Below are 16,222 nucleotides of genomic sequence, written 5' to 3'. Positions count from 1 at the left end.
AATACACGGAGCTTATCGGTTATTCATAAAATTATTTTACACTATTACAGAGATCCTATGGAATACTAGCCCTATCCCGAAAACGTCAAAATTAAAAAAAAAATAGGATAGGGCTACATTATTGCAGCTAGTAAAACTGGACCCGCGTTACTGAAGTTCGGCATGGGATGCCTCACGGCCGTGTTGGAAACTATTTGTACTGGGTAACAGTTTGTATTCTGTGTTTCGGTGTTATCCCACGACTGGTGTATGTGCTAACTGGGCGCCACCAGATAACTGAAAAATTGTTGAGGCGGAATACAGCAAATCCGTCAGAAGGAGTTACTTCTCTTGTCATGTATTACATGTACCTAGTTTCGTTTTGAACAGCTGATAGATATTTAAACAAAATAAAACACAAACAAGTTAACTTCTCTCAAAATTGGTATGTATATTTATGCAAGAATTAAAAATGAATGTTTATGTATACATTTTTAGTCGAAGTTATTGGATTAAAATTTCATAAATAATCGCAAGACAGAGAATTTTACATAATCAATTACATAAAAAGATAATTAAATTTACAGATATAAAGTATGCACGTATCCATTGAAATTACTGGGTAGGTCCGGAAAGGTTAGGTTATTCTATGACCGTAATACTAGCTTTGACACTTGACTTACCTTTTGTAAAATGTTATAGTTGGGAATTGAACACATAATTCAAGCAGAGATTGTATTATTCAACCTACATGTAATAGATCAATCGATGCCCGCTATCAAGATATCGATGATTTTTAACAAAGTACATTGATTATAATTTGTTTATTTAGCGATTGCTTTTGTCTTCATAGCTTTTATTTAAAACAATATCCATGTAAACAATCAGTGCATGTTGTTTTACGTCACATTTTTGTTATTTGTTACCAGGTTTCCAATATGGATGATACAGATAATATGTTGTTTATATTTCATTTTACCATTAAAGTATAAACGCATCTAATTCACACGTACCCTATTCAGGTATGCTAACATTAGCAAGATAATATATCCCTGTAAAACTTATACAGTACCAATGTTGATGCACCAGATGCGCATTTCGACATATAATGTCTCTTCAGTGATGCTCAAGTCGAAATTTTGGAAATTCGAAATAAATCCATGTTGTTAATAAGTACATGTCGAATTCCGTATAATATTTTTTTTCCATGCAGAAGATGTCCCGCCTTCTAATGAAATATTTAGGAGCATTAAATATTATCAGTGATTGATTGTATATTGTTTGACGTCCCACTCGAGAATTTTTCACTCATGGAGACGTCACCATTGCCGATGAAGGGCTGTAAAATTAAGGACAATGCCTGGCGCTTATGGCCTTTGAACAAGGAGGGATCTTTATCGTGCCACACCTCCTGTGACGTGGGATCTCGGCTTTTGCGGTCTCATCCAAAGGATCGCCCCATTTAGTCGCCTATTACGACAAGCAAGGGGTACTGAGGATCTATTCTAACCTGGGTCCCCACGGGATATAATTTATTTTATCAGTGGAAATATTGCAGTATACTTTGAAATACATAGCGGTATGAAAATTAATGACAATACGCAGTCCTAATAATGTTCTCCATTTCTAACCCGGATCCCCAATATTATCAGAGAAGAGAAAACAATTAAATATGGTTTAAAATGAAAGTAAAATATTCAATTGAAGCAATTAGTCTTCATTTGCTGGCAATTCTATTCTATATAGGAATAAATACATTAGTTTAAGTTACCATTTTTATGCATTCATCGATTAATTTTCAATTATTATTTTTTTTTTAAAATATAAAATTGTTGATTTATTAATATAAAAAGAATTAAAAGAAAATGTGTTTTTCCATGGATCTATTCTTATTTTATAACGTGCGAGATTTCTTAAAAACCGAAACCTTAATTCTTTTTAAATGAAAACAAATGCCCAGCTGCAAATTCTAACTATTATTTTTGTGTTACATTTTAGAAGCGAGGAACTTGTTGACGCATAATGACGTCAATACACCTGAAGTCACTCATTTTCAAAAGTCCTAAATTCTGAGTCATCTATTCTATGAATTTTTTGTAAGATTATACTTACTGTTGCCTTCAACTCGACATTTAGACATATTGAGGACGTTTTATCTATTAACAATAGTCATTTTCATTCATATGGTGATTCGATATATCCCAGTGAACTCGAAATAAAGGACACCAGTGCTGAGTTATCCACTTTTGCTTCATCTTAGATATTCTATTGAAAATAGATATTAACGGCAAACTAACAACTCAACTATATGACAAACGGGAAAATTTCAGCTTCTCCATCGTCAACTTCATATATCATATGTAGCAATATTCAATTATCACCTGTATATGGTGTTTATATATCTCAACTGATTCGATACGCAAGAGCTTGTTCTGGGTCTGATCAGTTTTTAAATCGAAGCAGGCTACTGACAAACAAGTTGATGTTGCAGGGGTTTTAACAGTCTCGTTTAAAGTCAGCATTTCGCAAATTCTATGGTCGTTGTAACGATTTAAGTTGCAATACAACCTATTTTTGGATCGAATGCTGTCTGACGTGTCTCATACCGATTGTTAGACCGTTCTTGGCACACTGATTTTCACTACGGATAACCCTGTTTACTTGATCAAGATATAGGGCTCATGGCGGGTGTGACCGGTCGACAGGGGATGCTTACTCCTCCCAGGCACCTGATCCCACCTCTGGTTTATCCAGGGGTCCATATTTGCCCAACTCGCTATTTTGTATTGCTTATAGGAGTTATGACATTGATCACTGTTCGTTATTTTCACCTTTAGTACACACAATGACATGCTGGTATCAATTTCTCAATACTGAGGCTGTTATATACAGGTTTATTGTATCAATCAACAATGACAGTTATCTCGCTTGTCCCAAGTGTTAGCAAACGATAGCTTTAAATTTTTAATCGAGGCAGGTTGTTGACAAGGAAGATGATGGTACAAAAGTTTCACCAATCTAGTTTCAAGTCAATATTTCCTAATTCTATGGTCGCCATAATAATGAACAAAATGGAGATGCCATAATCTTATGAAGAATAACAAATGGAGAGCAAGGCAAATACAGACTCATAGACACACGAAATGTGGGATCAGAGGCGTAGAATGATGAAGCATTCCCTGTTGACTGGTCACACCCGCCGTGAGCCCCACACCATGATCAGGTAATCAGTATGAAACATTTGTCCTTATGACAAATTGTACGAAATTAGTGCATTTAACGTAGTTGGAAATTAACCCACTATAACAACTGTAGGATTTGCCTAATGCAAATTTTAAATTCGACTGTTGAAACCCCTGTAACATCAATTTACTTGTCAGAAGCCTGATGCGATAAAAAAAATTAAACATATGCATTTGGAAATAAAACTTGTCATTAGGTTCATATTTTCGCATACATATGATTCACAACTGAATTAGATACACGTGTATATGGCGTATATTTTCTAATTTGTCTGACTGACGACAACAATCCATCCTTAAATACCAGTATGAAAAAAATTCAATGAACACAAATTTAAAACTTAATTTTATCTTTCATCATTAAAATGCTCTTTGTTCTTGGTCGATTTTTAATGATCATTTATATACACGGAGATCTTTGTAAAATTTCATTTATTTTGTTGATTGATCGTATATTGTTTAACGTACTACTCGAGCATTTTTCACTCATATGGAGACATCACCAATGCCGATGAAGGGCTGCAAAATTTAGGCCTATGCTCGGCGTTTAAGGTCTTTGAGCAGAGAGGGATCTTTATCGTGCCACACCTGCTGTAACTCGGTTTTTGCGATCTCATCCGAAGGACTGCCCCATTTAGGCGCCTCTTACGACAAGCATTGGGTACTGACGACCTATTCTAACCCGGATCCCCACGGGATATAATTTATTTTATCAGTGGAAATATTGCAGTATACTTTGAAATATATAGTGATATGAAAATTAATGACAATACGCAGTTCTAATAATGTTCCCTATTTCGTGCCACTGTAGTGAAAATCAATACTGTAGTATAGCTAAATATATCGGGGGTTTTCAGAAACAGGCTATAACTCTATATTACTTGTGTATTTTAATACAAAGCAACGGTCAGATTACTGACCCTGTGAGCAATATATGAGCACTGGTCATTCGAGTATCCGAGGCACCCTGCAACCAGTTGTAACACGGACCCCGGCCAGATATGACGTTCTCAGTCTCCGAGGCCACTAAATACGACTTTCTCTACCGGCACATTTTAGAAGTTTTTAAAGACTAAATGACAATATTTTTACATCGAATAAAATCTGCATGTATCACGATTTGGGATAGGCATATGACATATAATTTTGTTAGGAATTGGACAGGGAATAATTTCTTATAAAATTTGTCAAGGTATCCCATGACCTCAAAGAGATCTACGGGGTCAAAGGTCATATATGTGCACATTTTTGCAATTTTTCTCTCCGAAATATGTATATTACGATCCCTCTCACTAGATTAGAGTCACAAATAGGAAATTCTAAATGTATGAGCTGATGTGCCTTTAAAAATACTACAAACGCATCACAATCAAATTAGTCAATTTTATTGACAAACAAATATTTTTGGTTGCTAAGTAACAACACTCGTAGTACAATTTTGACCATAATTTGGCTTTCTACATACATTTGACACAATTTAAACACAATTACATTGAATGATGATTAGTAAATGTCACATTATTTTAAAAATATAATCTTTAAATAAATCTTAATCATTTTAAAAGGTTTTAAACAAAACTATGATGAAGAGAATTAAGGTCAAAGGTCATAAAATGGAAACTTTGTACTTAATATACATTGTACATATCCATCATTTTCTAATAATATGACGTTTTGCCATTATGTTCCACTAAATAGAATAAATATTGCAACAGTAAAATAAAGATCTTTATTGTGAATCTAAAATAATTAAAATTTTTGCTTTCAAATATATTTGGTTGCTAAGCAACAGCAGTTACAGCACCTTATCAAATGTTATCAAAAAGTACTACCCGTTTTTCCTCTGCAAGTTCAACGTATACGAATGTTCAAGTACTTACTTTCAATCACTAGATTTAAATGTACTTGCATCATATTTAACAAAAATGTTCTTAAAACTTATTTCTAGACATCATTCCTGATACACTGTACTGGGTTGTTCCGATAGGGGCATGCATTAACCAATATCTGTCTATTGGCTGGAACTTCACAGCAAACATGTATCAGATAATGCACAAAAATCTGGGGGGGGGGGAGAATTTCTTAATACTTAGCCCTAAATACTAATGTATTGGCTCTGTAAATGGTTTCTATAGTCAAGGCCCTCTGAAAATTACTACTATGCATTAATTACTTATGAAATTTTATCAGAGGTAATTGTAGTATACATCTAATAAATGTGTTAGACGCACAGCAAGATTAATTTTGGTAAAGATAATCTTTTTATTATGCATTTTATCATTCGTTTTAAACTGAAAAATCACTGTCACAATATCGGTACTTTAAAACTAGTAATACCTGTACAATTCCTCTTCAGTGAGAGGATGCCAGTGAGAGGATGCGAACTTCCTTGGGAAGCATAATGACAATCCTTCCCCCTTGATATGACCATCTCAGCATAATGGTTGGTGGCAATACAGATGGAGAAAACCAAATCTTCTGTCAAAAACAGCTTCCTAAAATCTGCAGTTCTCTGAATAATCGGGTCCCATATCTGAAAGGAAATTGCAAATAAAATCAGTATTGGCCACCATACCTTTTTTGTCAAAATTTTGAAAACTTGTCATACCTTATAATTAGAAACAGAATAATGATTTTCCGTTTTTTTGTTTTTTTGTTGTCTCTTTTTGTATGTATGTGATACCTAGTAATGCAGTAAAAAACGCATTTCAGTGTATCATGACGCCATGATTCTATATATTTGTGAATGTATTATCTGGATTTATTTATTATTATTTATTGTTAACCAAATGTATACAGATTTAACCTTATATTCAACCTCAAAGAGTCATACCAACTGAATGTCAGGTTGTCACTCTGAATGAAATGCCACAGTTCTTGGATCAGGTGTCCCTGTGTCCTTCACATCAGCATCCTTCCATCGCATGCCTGGATTTGCCAGCAGACTGTCACTAGCGGACGATACCTGGGAACTTCTCACTAAATATTGGGATGTCAATACCCTTTTTAAAGATGAAAAGAAATGCAATTAAGAATTGTTGGTTTATGTTTTAAAGCAAAATAAAAGTTTCATGGTAGCAAGGGACAGTTTCGTACTTAAGTACAGCTCAAATTTATTTAAAGATAGAGATGTCCTGTATTTGAAGTGACATTTGGTAGGGGATTGCGTACGTACATGTGTTAGAAATGAATGGAATATTTAATTATACATTGCAAGTGTAGCAGAGTGCGTAATGAAAAAAAAAAGAAAGAAGATATTCATGATGTAGGTGTCAGCATTATGCCTAGCATATGGCTGAAGGTCCTAAAGTCGTGCGTGCCCAGTAGTCGTGCGCCATTTTGTTTGTTGTCATTGGTGGGGCCCATGCCTAAATATTACGTCATGAGGAGCTGATTTTTGAAAATAATTAAAGAGAGCATCCATATTTTTACAATGAGTGAAATATGGGAAGCAAACAGGAAGGATTGATAATAATACAATTATACACCCAAAATACCCGCCATTTTGTTATTAATCATGCTGAACCGCAACCGGTGGCCGTACCAAGCACATGGCTAATTAGCATAATCCAATGTGAAGGTTGTCGTGTATTTCGATTGGTTTATAAGAACAAACATTTTATTTGTTCGTTTATTGAAAAGTTGGTAGTCCTTATGCATGTCCTTATTGGTTACTGAAGAAATTCAGGTTAAAATCTACAGGGTCCAGCGAAAATACTCTGAGGGAAAGTATGTGACCCCAGATATAAAAGTAAAATTGAATTGGTTCTTCATGGTACACATTGTCTAAATCCCCTTGCATGGTACTGATGGGGTGTGGATTTAGTCGAAATTAGAGAAAATCTAGGCAAAATCATAGCATAGTGATACCAGTACCAGCATGTATGGATCACATGTAATTCATGGTCATAAGCTACTCAGTGTATATAAAATACATGCATTTGGATATAAGAGAAATCTATATGATTTTTCATTAGCCTGTCATAATCAGACTTTGATGTTACGTACCCCACCCCCCACCCCCACCACCCATTTCGGCCCAAACACACATTTCGTTTATATTTCTGTTACAATATGAAGAAAATAATTCAAATTATGATAATAAATTCTATCATTACAATGACATATGTGTTTTCCTAACATATTGTGTTTTCTTTTCATAGAAAGATAATTTTTAATAAACATGGAAAAATCCTGGAAAATAGCCCTCCCATGAGCGGCCATGAATGCCCAGTCTGATTAAAACCACACCATCTCCCTTCTCATTGTACACTAAATCCACCCACTTCTTACACTCGCGCGTCAGGTAAGCAGACAATTCAGGAAAAAGGGGGGTGTTAATCAGACGGATTAATACCGGACCAGGACAAATTAAATGATGTCAGCTCTTAATAAACAATTGGGTGTTATTCACTTGGTTTAGATATCATAAAATATAAATATTTTCTTTCATGAAACGACAAATCGCGTTGATTAATCGTGAATTTTTCATAACATTACAAAACTGCAAATTTTTTTCTAGTCGACCTATGTGGCTACATCAACTTACATATACATGTTTATACTGAATGCATGATCGTTTCGGTCATCCTGCAACAGGAATTCCAGGGCATCTTCTTCTGAGATCAGATCGTTTTAAAGATGTAAAATACAAGCCTTCGCTGTGACAGTGAAGCTGTGTTGTTTTCGTTGAAACGGAAACACGTGTGTTCCCCGTGCACACTTTCAGAAAACCCCGCAGGGCCCGCGATCCCGATCACGGAAAAATAAAACTATAGGCTATATGCGAACTTCTTTTTAGTTTTATTTGTTTGATACGGGGGGGGGGGATTATTACTATTCCGAACAGATATAACGTTTATATTTGAATTTGAAGTATTTTATTTATCTTTTTTTTTAATAAATTTACTCTGCCGATGTAACATTCTCAATAGGTGTTTTATGAAGTTACTTGTAGGTTGTGTAACCACAGGCACCTGAAGTATGGATATTACTACCCCCCCCCTTTCATAATTTTTTTTTGGTGGCAATAATTTCTCTGAAATGTATGAATTCCCAGTCTATCTCATCCCTCTTTCGATTCATGTAATCGTTTCACGCTTTTTGTAAACTTTAAAGATTGGCCTTCTACCGGTATAATAAAATATTTTATTATACCGGTAGAAGGCCAATCTTTAAAGCTTACAAAAAGCGTGAATCGATTACATGAATCGAAAGAGGGATGAGATAGACTGGGAATTCATACATTTCAGAGAAATTATTGCCACCAAAAAAAAATTATGAAGGGGGGGGGGGTAGTAATATCCATACTTCAGGTGCCTGTGGTGTAACTAGCTGTTATATACCAATATTCGTTATATGCTTTTTTTTAAAAGCAGAGAATACTTGGCTGATTATATCATACATATGTGTATATTGTTTGAATGTATCAAAACGTACTGAATTTACTAAATGAGGACAATACAAATTTTATAGTTTTCACCACTTTATTGTGCGATGCGCGTCGATCGCTTTTAGCGACGACGTATTGTCGCTAATTTTAAAGAAAACCGCGCAGCATGTCCCAATTTCATTTTATCGTAATATAAAAACTAACGAGAATTATAACACGAATAAGGGCCCTTCAAAATGGAAATTTACTCTACTTTTACAGGCTTATTTACTTTTCCCTATTTCCATATATAAATATAGGTAAAACGCCGATATGTTAAAACATTGAGAAATAAAATCGTAAGACAACGTACATGTGCATAAAATTGCTATTTTCTTATAACTTTGCCAGGCATTAAAAATAATTTTTATATCTTCTGAAAGCAGGGAATATATGCTTTTCAAAAATATAAAAAATATTGAATTCATAAGGAAAATAAAAAAAATCATATCGAGGGGGAAAAAGACCTTGCGAAAAAGCGTTGCGTCATATTTAGACGAAGCCATCCTTCACTTTAAATGCTTTTTTAGATTTAATGGCTTTACTTACTTTATTGATTTTTACATAGTCAAAAAATAGAGGAAATTTCCAAAAATGTGATATATAGATCATATATCTTATGACCGTAGATTCAAAGATTTAGAGGCACTCCTTTTGTGTTGCCCTGTTTTTACGCGGCACCGGTCAAATTGACCGGTACGGTAGAGAAAGGGTTAAGGATAATCCTAAGCAATTAACTGCACTGCTCATGTATTAACATATTCTGCACTCCACTACAATATTACAAAGTTTTTCATCAGTTTCTGTGTCCATATATATATATATATATATATATATATATACTGTATATATATATATATATATATATATATATATATATATATATTATATATATATATATATATATATATATATATTTTATTAAATAGGGAGTCTTTGTGCATACATGTATATGTGGTCGCTTCTCAAAGAGCCACGCAGAAGGTGTAATGTTACTGTATAAAAAGTTTGTTTAGTTCACATGTTTAGAAGCACATTGCCTTCTCCTCTTATTTAATTCCTCCTGAATGCGTTGTTCAACGTTGTCGAATAGATCGATTTTCAACTGGAGTCCTGATTTTGTTCTCCCATACACGCAGGTGCTGTAATACCATGCCGACTCCATCTTTTCATTTTCACGAATGTTCTTCATCAGATCCAGATTTCGTTTTGTAACGTCATCTGCGAATCGAACACTGTTCTTCGGGTTTTTCTTCTGTCTCATTATCTTTTGTTTCACTTCAGCAGATGCAAAGCGCACAATGAAGGGGTTATCTCGAAGATTTTGGGGTTTTTGATGGAATCCTATGGATTGCTTAGATGTCTTTGGGATCAAATTAAGGTCACATTTCGCAAGATTCATCAGGTCCTGTCGAAGATCTTGCATTAACAAGCATGGCGGAGCAGACGAAGAATTTTTGCATGCTGTACATGATGTTTTTAAAATGAAAAACACCTTTATTAGACATGCTTAAGCACAACGTTGGTACTCCTTTTGATGTAAACAACATTTGGGACTAATACACAGAGCTTATCGGTTATTCATAAAATCATTTTACACCATTATAGAGATCCTATGGAATACTAGCCCTATCCCGAAAACCTCAACAACAAAAACGGATATAGGGCTGCATTATTGCAGCTAGTAAAACTGGACCCGCGTTACTGAAGTTCGGTATGGGATGCCTCACGACCGTGTTGGAAACTATCTGTACTGGGTAACAGTTTGTATTCTGTGTTTCCGTGTTATCCCACGACTGGTGTATGTGCTAACTGGGCGCCACCAGATAACTGAAAAATTGTTGAGTGAGGCAGAAAACAGCAAAACAGACAATGCTGCCAGAAGGAGTTACTTCTCTTGTCATGTATTACGTGTACCTAGTTTCGTTTTGAATAGCTGATAGATATTTAAACAAAATAAAACACAAACAAGTTAACTTTTCCCAAAATTGATCTGTGTATTTATGCAAGAATTAAAAATAAATGTTTATTTATACATTTTTAGTCGAAGTTATCGGATTAAAATTTCATAAATAATCGTAAAATATAGAATTTTACATAATCAATTACATGAATAGATTAGGAAATTTACAGATATAAATATGACATACCCATTTAGAACATTGGGTAGGTCCGGAAAGGCTAGGATAACCATAATATGTCATTACACTAGCTGTATCTCTTGACTTATGATCACCACTATAATAGCTGTATCTCTTGACTTATGATCTCCATTATACTAGCTGTATCTCTTGACTTGCCTTTTTGGCTTCATTCAATTTGCACAAAATCTTTAATTTAAAACAAAGTATCAGTTTCGTTATATGATTAGTATTTTGTAAAATGTTATAGTTGGGAATTGAACACATAATTCAAGCAGAGATTGTCTTATTCAACCTACATGTAATAGATCAATCGATGCCCGCTATCAAGATATCGATGATTTTTAACTAAGTACATTGATTATAATTTGTTTATTTAACGATAGCTTTTATTTAAAACAATATTCATGCAAACAATCAGTGCATGTTGTTTTACGTCACATTTTTGTTATTTGTTACCAGGTTTCCAATATGGATGATACAGATAATATGTTGTTTATATTTCATTTTACCATTAAAGTATAAACGCATGTAATTCACACGTACCCTATTCAGGTATGCTAACAAATATATCCATGTTGTTATTAAGTACATGTCGAATACCGTGTAATAGTTTTTTCACGCATAAGATATTAGAGTCTCCCGCCTTCCTATGAAATATTAGGAGCATTAAATATTATCAGAGATTGATTGTATATTGAGAATTTTTCACTCGTATGGAGACGTCACCATTGCCGGTGAAGGGCTGCAAAATTAAGGCCTATGCTCGGCGCTTTTAGGACTTTGAGCAGGGAAGGATCTTTATCGTGCCACATCTGTAGCGACACGGGGCCTCGGTTTTTGCGGTCTCATCCGAAGGACCGCCCCATTTGGTCGCCTCTTTCGACAAGCAAGGGATACTGAGGATCTATTCTAACCCGGATCCCCATTTTTATCAGAGAAGAGCAAAACAAATGAATATGATTTAAAATGAAACTAAAATATTCAATTGAAACAATTAGTCTTCATTTTCTGGCAATTCTGTTCTATACAAGGAAAAATACATTAGTTTAGGTTACTTTTTTCAAGCATTCATCAATTAATTTTCAATTATTATTAATTTATTTTTTTTACATTTATTGATTTATTGACATAAAAAGGAGTAAAAGAAAATGTGTTTTTCCATGGTATGTATTCTTATTCAGTAACATGCGAGATTTCTTAAAAACCGAAACCTTAATTCTTTTTAAATGAAATCGAAAGCCCATTTTATTTTTGTGTTACATTCTAGAAGAGAGGAACTTGTTGACGCATAATTCATTAATGGTGACGTCAATACACCTGAAGTCACTCATTTTCAAAAGTCCTAAATTCTGAGTCATCTATTCTATGGATCTTGTGGAAGATTATATTTACTGTTGCCTTCAACTCGACATTTAGACATATTGACGACGTTTTATCTATTAACAATAATCATTTTCATTCATATGTCGATTCGATATATCCCAGTGAACTCGAAATAAAGGACACCAATGTTGAGTTGTCCACTTTTGCTTCATCTTAGATATTCTATTGAAAATAGATATTAACGGCAAACTAACAACTCAACTATATGACAAACGGGAAGATTTCAGCTTCTCCATCGTCAACTTCCCATATCATATGCAGAAAAATTCAATTATCACCTGCATATGGTGTGTATATATCTCAATTCATTCGATACGCAAGAGCTTGTTCTGCGTCTGATCAGTTTTAAATCGAAGCAGGCTACTGACACACAAGTTGATGTTGCAGGGGTTTCAACAGTCTCGTTTAAAGTCAGCATGTCGCAAATTCTATGGTCGTTATAAGGGTATAGTTTGCAAATACAACCTATTTTTGAATCAAATGCTGTCTGACGTGTCTCATACCGATTGTTAGGCCGTTCTTGGCACACTGATTTTCACTACGGATAACCCTGTTTACTTGATCAAGATATAGGGCTCACGACGGGTGTGACCGGTCGACAGGGGATGCTTACTCCTCCTAGGCACCTGATCCCACCTATGGTATATCCAACTTCCCACATTTATGTAGCAATATTCCATTATCACCTGCATATGGTGTTTATATATCTCAACTGATTCGATATGCAAGAGTTTGTTCTGGGTATAGTCAGTTTTTAAATCGAGGTAAGCTACTGACAACCAAGTTGATGGTACAGGGATTTCAACAGTCTCGATTGAAGTCAGCATTTCGCAAATTCTATGGTCGTTATAACGATCTAGTTCGTCAATACAACCTCGCATTGTGTCAAATGCTGTCTGACGTGTTTCATACCGTTAAGCCGTTCTTGGCACACTGATTTTGACTGCGGATAACTCTGTTTACCTGATCAGGATATGGGGCTCATGGCGGGTGTGACCGGTCAACAGGGGATGCTTACTCCTCCTAGGCACCTGATCCCACCTCTGGTGTGTCCAGGGGTCCGTGTTTGCCCAACTATCTATTTTGTATTGCTTGTAGGAGTTATGAGATTGATCACTGTTCGTTATCTTCACCTTGCATTTGCCCAACTCTCTATTTTGTATTGCTTATAGGAGTTATGACATTGATCACTGTTCGTTATCTTCATCTTTCATACACACAATGATATGCTGATATCAATATCTCAATACTGAGGCTGTTCTATACAGGTTTATTGTAACAATGCCAGTTATCTCGCTTGTCCCAAGTGTTAGCAAACGATAGCTTTAAATTTCTAATCAAGGCAGGTTGTTGACAAAGAAATTGATGGTACAAAAGTTTCACCAATCTAGTTTAAAGTCAACATTTCCTAAATTCTATGGTCGCCATAATAATGAACAAAATGGAGATGCCATAAATCTTATGAAGAAAAACAAATGGAGAGCAAGGCAAACACAGACTCAGACACACGAAATGTGGGATCAGAGGCGTAGAATGATGAAGCATTCCCTGTTGTCTGCTCACACTCGCCGTGAGTCCTATCTGATCAGGTAATCAGTATGAAACATTCGTCCTTATGACAAATTGTACGAAATTAGTGCGTTTAACGTATTTGGAAATTAACCCACTATAACAACTGTAGGATTTGCCAAATGTAAATTTTGAATTCGACTGTTGAAACCCCTGTAACATCAATTTACTTGTCAGAAGCCTGATGCGATAAAAAATTAAACATATGCATTTGGAAATAAAACCTGTCATTAGGTTCATATTTTCGCATACACGGAGATCTCTGTAAAATTTCATTTATTTTGTTGATTGTATATTGTTTAACGTACTACTCGAGCATTTTTCACTCATATGGAGACGTCACCATTGCTGGTGAAGGGATGCAAAATTTAGGTCTAGGCTCAGCGCTTACAGCCTTTGAGCAGGGAGGGAGCTTTATCGTGCCACACATGCTGTGACTCGGGACCTCGGTTTTTGCGATCTCATCCGAAGAACCGCCCCATTTAGGCGCCTCTTACGACAAGGAAGGGTACTGAGGACCTATTCTAACGCGGATCCCCACGAGATATGATTTATTTTATCAGTGGAAATATTGCAGTATATTTTGAGATACATAGCGATATGAAAATTAATGACAATACGCAGTCCTAATAATGTTCCCCATTTCGTGCCACTGTTCAACGGGACGATTGATAAAACAATATTGAATTTGCATGGATGAAAAGTTTTGTACATCATTAACACAAATTGTAGTCATGTTGTTTTTTAAGAAAAGGATTTCGAAGGATGAGACATGGGTAGTGTTTTACACAGGAAACGTTCTAAACAGAGGACCGTGAAGAGATAGTAGTATACTGAACGTACATGTATCATGCTTACCGTTAAGGTGGTATGCTACACCAGTGAAATTTGATATGGATGAAAAGTGTACAACAATATTTTGGAATTGAAAACTTTCAAATTTACTTTATTTAGTCAAAAATTAAAAAATTAAAACCCATGTTGGATTCGAACACGCAATCTACAGTTCAGCAGTCGACGTGCTAACTACTGAGCTACTCGGCTAGGTGATACTTTTTTAAAATGAATAGACAAATATTGCTGATACTCATATTTTCATCCATGTTTTAAAAGGAAGTCAGCCATCATGACAATGTAGAGTACTCCTTAAACGGCACAAAACACTCTAATGCAGTGTTATTTAAAAGCCGTTCATGTGATGATTGGTTGTTTGTCAGTTAAATCTAATCTCTTTATGAAAAGACTAACAACTGTTTTCAAACCTTCTCGCTCGAGGTCGCATATGACGTCACAGATAATGGCGCGTAGAATATCGAAGAAAATATGCATATCGCAAGATTTGAATTTCACCGCTTTCAAACTCGAAAACTACGCAAAGTGTTGCATTTAAAACACATGTAAAGTAGCTTTAGGCATGAAATGAATTAATTTTGTTGAAAAAAAATCAAAACGTTTGGAAACATGTGACGATGTCCGGATAGCGCAGAGGTAGCGATCACGCTTCTCACCGTTGCGACCCGAGTTCGATTCCCGTGATCGGCATTGGTTGTATGTGAGATGGTATGACGGTCGCCCGCTCGGACACGTGGGTTTCTTCTGGGTACTTCGGTTTCCTCCTACATAAATGACCCCCTAGCGCAAACATCCGTGCATCAAAGGACCCCAATGGAAATAAGCTTTCGAGCTATCATGGGTTATCCTTGGTATCTATGTTAGTAAGTGTGTATATTCCGAATAGACATTTATTTAATACAATGAAGGACGAATGAAGAAGCAAAGAGTAACAAAGACTGTTAATGAGTTACATCAACACACAGCCTGAACCGCTAAAGACCTCTGAACCAATTATAACTCGCGCCTCATCAAAATATATACCGACCGGTAATGTTTGATCAAAGATCTCATCAGATACACAAAATTAACAAATAGCTAGTACATCGTCGTGGGGATGCATTAAGATGATTTGACTGTTCACCCCAATATGACACTATTATTTAATGGCTGTGGTTATGAATACAAGAATTGTGTTATTATAATTTTTGATATCCTACCTTTGCTTCTTCTTCAAACAACTATGATTAATAACAGTCTGTTGGAATTTCCATGGATACAAATTGTGCTCCTTTATTAGCTGACCTGATATAGTATTCTTATGAAGCAGAATTTATTCAAAAGCTTCTACACAAGAAGAAAAAAATATATTGTTGTAGCCTTTAGCTCGAAATATAGATACACTGTACATCAACGACGTTTCATCTATTAACAATATTCACTTTCATTTATCAATTCGATATATCCCTGCGAATTTGAGATAAGAGACACTTCAAAGTTTTCCATATCTACTTCATATTTAGATATTTTCACTTTTTATACATCACTTAGTTACATACCCATTGTTTTTCATATACTGATTTTTACTACGGATTACTTCGTTTACCTTATCAAGATATAGGGTTTACGGCGGGTGTATGACC

The 16,222-nt window shown here is 35.2% G+C and overlaps 1 long non-coding RNA gene across 1 annotated transcript; it reads right to left on the bottom strand.

Annotated features, from left to right (window-relative positions):
* Positions 1–4,589: 4,589 nt before the first annotated feature.
* Positions 4,590–8,016, bottom strand: LOC130054770 (uncharacterized). The gene is made up of 3 exons (XR_008803100.1): positions 7,771–8,016; positions 6,055–6,223; positions 4,590–5,754 (listed from the first exon to the last, which is right to left on the bottom strand). It is a non-coding gene; the product is annotated as an uncharacterized LOC130054770 (long non-coding RNA).
* Between the last annotated feature and the right edge of the window lie 8,206 nt (positions 8,017–16,222).

The sequence above is a fragment of the Ostrea edulis genome, chromosome 5 (assembly GCF_947568905.1).
Source record: "Ostrea edulis chromosome 5, xbOstEdul1.1, whole genome shotgun sequence".
In the NCBI taxonomy this organism is placed as follows: Eukaryota; Metazoa; Mollusca; class Bivalvia; order Ostreida; family Ostreidae; genus Ostrea; species Ostrea edulis.
The sequence above is the reverse complement of the archived record's forward strand: the minus strand, read 5'-3'. Positions and strand labels throughout refer to the sequence as shown.